Genomic DNA, 5,356 nt, shown 5'->3' with positions numbered 1-5,356 from the left:
GCAGTTCCATATCAGTCTCGCATTTTATGGATTTATCAAGAGAGTCAGGGAATACAAGCCCATCTCTGCTAGTTGACAGGCACTATGACCACACATCAAAGCCTTGAGATCCTTCTGTAAAGGCAATTCCATACTCTCTGCAAATGCAAACAAAATAAAATCTGTGGAAAAGGACGTCAAACAGAATGATTTTTATGTTAGTTCAATATATTGAATCAGCTTGTTGAATTGGTTAATGGAAACAGGAACATGATTCAAATCTACATGTCATTTGTATCACCAGACAAGAAATCAGGAGGCAGACAAGAGAGGAAGGCCAGATTTTAAGAGGAAAATCATATATATGTCACTGTGTCTGTACAGAGTAATCTTACCATGTATAATCTTGTGGATTTTTATTAGTCCAATTTATTGCATAAAAATGTATCAAATACCTGCTACGAAAATACTCTCTGCAGAAAATACAAAGGTAATTATAAACTCTTTGCTAAAGAAATTTATGGCCTGAAGAGTGATCTAAGCATGAATAATTGGTGAGGTAAATATAAAGAGAAACTGATATAAAGTAAATTAATGTACAAAGCAGAAAAAATAGAGAGAAAACTACCTCCAAAGTGAGGACATGGGGGGGGGGGACTGGCAGGAGGGGCAACAACAGGAAAGTGCTATGGACCATCCCAGGCAAAGAGACAGCAGGAGTTCTGTGTACAGGGCAGGGCCTTTGGTCAGAGCTCTCCTGAGTCCTGGTCATAGCAGCCCTTCTGAAAGGCAGCCTGGGACAGGTATATTGAGGCTGTGCTGTAAAGAAGTTTAGAAAACGAAATGATCTATATCATCTTTGTTTGATTAATGTTGACGATCAGGATTAAGAAGAAAAAGAAAGACTAAAGAGAAGGAAAAAAATCAGTGAGCTTTCAATGTCTTTCCGAACTTGTCTCTGCAAGGAGCAAACATTAAAAAGGCAACTGACTTTGATTAGCATTTAAGTTTTTAAAGTATTTTCATATTCATAGTCACAATGAGTAAATCCTTACAAGTCTATATTTATGAGATTCATTATCTTTAAATATAAATGATATGATTATGGCACAGTGCTGTCTCCCTTACCCTGAATCACAATATGACTAGCTAAGGCTGTATACATATGTATACACACACATGGATGAAATATGCATATATATAATTTTAATTGCATGTGTGGTATATGACGTATGAGTGTGAGTGCACACGTAGAGGCCACAGGTTGATGTCAGGTGGCTTCTTTTATCACTATCCACCTTATGTTTGAGACAAGTTCTTTCACTGAACCTAGAACTCATTATTTTGGCTATGAAAGGTGGCCAGTGAACTCCAAAGATCTGCCTGCCTCCACTCCCCTAATGCTGAAATTACAGGCAAGTTACTGCCCCCAGATATTACATAGATGTTATAGACCCAAACTTGGTTCCTGATGCTTGTGCAGCAAGCATTGTATTCAATAAGCCATTTCCTCAGGCCTGCTGAGATCATATCTTAGAACAATCAGTTGGGGGTGTTTCACTTGCAGATTGCCCCTCTCCCCATTACTGCATTAGCTCTTCCTCTGTCTTCCTCTGTCTTAGGTAGAGGTCTTATACATACTCTTAAAAAGAGACTTTATCTGGTAGGCTATCTCCCAAAACTTTATTACAAAACTGAAAATTATTAAAGAGTGTTATTGTATTACCTGATTAAACATAAGAAACACTTTGCATGTCAATATAGATAAAATACTACCCATAAAAATAACTAAAAAACACTGGCAAATGTTTGGTTGGCTCACATATTTGACAAATCTTTCTAGTGTCTGACTTAGGAGAGGTCAATTAGATCCTTAGGTCAGCTTCTGCTCAGATTGTTGAAGTGTACTGTCATGTTAAAATTTGTGAAGATGATCCAGTCTCACATGAATCTGCGGATGGATGCAGATGTCTCAAGAGCCTCTTCAGACAGCTGTCGATGCTAGTCTTTGCATCAAGCCAAATATCATCTCAGCTTAGGGTCTTAAAAGTTAGCTCCAGGGGGCTGGAGAGATGGCTCAGCGGTTAAGAACACTGATTGTTCTTGCAGAAGACCCAGGTTCGAATCCTATCATCTACATGGCAGCTAACAACTGTCTGTAACTCCAGTTCCAGGGGATCCAACAGCTTCTTCTGTCCTCCACAGGAATTGCACGACATGGGTGCACTTACCTACATGCAGGCAGTACACTCATACACATACAATAAAAATTAAAAAATAAAAAAATAAAAGTTAGTTCCAATGGAGGCTGAGTCACAGTACTGAATTTTCCTGAACTTTGTTACTTTGACTCTATTGGCCGATACTGTACTTGGATGGTTTTGTAACAGCAAGCATTGATCATATGGAAAGTATTGGCTTGCTGCCTTGAACAGCTTCTAAATGTGGACATATTGCATTGCATAAGACTTTTAAATATCACTTGTGTTTACATCACTAAAGTTTTTTAAGCACTTCAAGCTACAATGGTAGATGTGTTTTCAGAACTCAAAATTTAATTTAAAAGCTATAATTATGTCACTGGAAATAAATTCTGTTATTTTTCTTGCAGTGGCATATTTGCTTCATTCGTTTTCAAGGAAACGTGTAGCAAATGCCCAAATCTGAAGAACTGTCTTTTGTTTGTCAGTCGTTCTTTCAAGTAAAAATGGCATTTTGTGAAAAAGAGTTGCAACTCCATCACAAGTCTGTTTTCTTGAGATCACCATCAACTATCCTACATCAAAATACAGTAAAGACTTCATGTACACAGTACTTTCCATTCTAACACACAGAGTATTAAAAAGATGAGTGATAGGGATAAACCTCTAGTAAAAGTAATATGCTTAATTTTCTCATTGAGGACCATGTTCAACACAATTGTGCATACATATGTGTGTGTGTGTGTTATGTGTGTGTACTTTTGAAAATTGAGGCTATCTGGTTATTATAGTAACACTAGGGCAGTTTGGTTTCACTGGTTCAGTTCACATTAAGGTGTCATAAATTTTACCCCCATTGTTTTTATATCATCAAAACAAATGCTAGCACAATAAAACACATAAACAATAATTTTCCATAATTATAAAGACATGCTTGATCTTATCAAGTAGGATGGAAAATCTAAAGGGCCTGTGAGCCATGCCTTGCAGACTTCTATACCGTACACAGTCTTGCTTCCCTGGCTTCTTCCTGTGTGGTGGTACAGAGAAAAGACAATATTTTGTTGATAAAATAAAATATTTGGTCTAATAAATAAAATAAAAAGGTTTGGCCTATTAGGAATCACTGGCCAGAAAATAAATAGATACGTACAATAAGCAGTTTATTGTAACAATAAAGTTGATCTAAGTCACTGTTATGTAAAGAATACTGTGTGTCCTCCCAAACTTTATATGTTGAGCTATTAAGACTCTCCTTGTCCCTATTTATAAATGGGAACTCTCAAGAAGCAGTTATAGCTAACTGAGGTTGTAAGTGCAAGTCCTAATTCAATGGGATTAGTGGACTTTCAGTAAGGGACTTCCAACCAAGTGTGTGGGACACAGCAATAGCCCCAGCTATTCCGGAGGTTAAGTTAGGAAGATTGCTTGGGCCCATGAATTTAAGAAGTCTGAGCAACACAGCAGGATGCTTTCACAAAAAACAAACAGATAAACAGACTGGAGAGCCCACTCTCACCATCTCTACAGAGAAATTCACTGAGCACAGTCAAGAAAGTGTTACCAGAAACCAACCCTGACAGGTTTTAATGAGTACATCCAGCCAAGAGAACTGTGAGAAAACAAACTTCTGTTGTTTAAGCCAACCAGACTCTGGTACTTTGTTATGGCAACCTAAGCAGATTGATGCAGCACTTACTTTGTAATTGACGAAAACTCAGTCACAGTCCTAGATTTTACACTCAAAACAAAACAAACAAACAAACAAAAAAAAAACCAGAGAGTTGTGGACATGAATGCAAGAGAGGCTTAAGTTGAGATGTGTAATATTGTGTGATGGTACACTTTATTTATACATGGGTTCAACTCTAATATTAGGAAGTTAGACTATATCATTACTTTTTTTAGTGTCCCAGTCATCCCGTGCACAAGAGCATATTAGCGTCAAGTGTCTGGATCTATTTTCCAGAATCAATGCTTGTACTTAGCAGTGGTACAGTAGCAGACAATTGCATAATGAAGCTGTCTGTCTTTATTTACACAATGTATTTCTGTATTCACTAGGCCAGAAAGAATAGTTCTGTGTAGCAGCTGTCATTGTATTTTCTGCTTATCTCAGTCCTGTCTGCCACTGTTATAATTCACCAGCTGACACCCGCCTTGGCAGAGACCAAGGGCAGTGATTTCATGCCAGAGCAACAACGGAACTCTGAACTCTGACACAATTCATCTTAGTTCTAGTTAGTAAAGGGGGATTCTGTGGGTTTTCTTGCCCTTCTGTTGAAGCATTTTGCTGCTGGAAGGGGAGGGGCAGAAGGAGAAGATGGGGGGCTGGTGCAATGGAAATGCACACTGGGGAACACTTGGGGCTCTGTCTGGAGCAGTGGAACAGGGGTCACAGGAAGACAGGGCCACTTGTGAGGGATAAAGGCTGGATGTCCAGATAATGAAATTCCTGCTTGCTTGATTTTACAGAGTTGGAAGGATATGAGAGCACATTTGGTATCCAAAAATACTCTTCTGTTCAACTTGCACTATTTGGAGGTTCAAAGAGTAATTTCTGGCGTTTTCCGATTTAGGAAGCTTAGATTCAGGCATGAAGGCAGTTGATTGTAACCATCAAAAATAGCCCTGTTTTGGTCGTGAATGCTTAATAAATAAAATGGAAAATACATTTTTTTCTCAAGTTAATATCTGTACTCCAATGTCCATGGTTTATATAGGTCTTAGTCTACAGGCAAAGTAATGAGAGGCTTCGTAGAGCTCATTTTAACCCTGAAAAGAAGTGTTGACCAGATAATCATATTTTTAAGGCATGCCTTTTGTAATTATTTTAGAAAGTACATGTTCTCACTATTAGAATCCCCTAGATTTCCCACAGTCTACCTAGAATAAGAACCGTACTTTCCACCCTGTTTCCTGATAACTTAATGTGTCACAATAAACAGTACATTGCAGAAATGAGCACACATAACTGAAGCTTTTAAATATCACCTTGGCCACAGTCACCGTGTCTTATCAGCCAAAAACAGTTTTCAGGCTAGAAACATTATGGTGACTGCTTCAGTTTTCCTCTTTACTTCTGTGTATACAGTGATTGTTTGCAAAGGGGTTGCCTTAAAAGTAACCCAACTTTCTCCATTATCACAGGTTGATGGGTTCTGATAAGCTGAGGA

This window comes from Nannospalax galili, unplaced genomic scaffold, assembly GCF_000622305.1.
Source record: "Nannospalax galili isolate Female #2095 unplaced genomic scaffold, S.galili_v1.0 scaffold55, whole genome shotgun sequence".
Taxonomy (NCBI): domain Eukaryota; kingdom Metazoa; phylum Chordata; class Mammalia; order Rodentia; family Spalacidae; genus Nannospalax; species Nannospalax galili.
Note: the sequence above shows the minus strand (reverse complement) of the source record.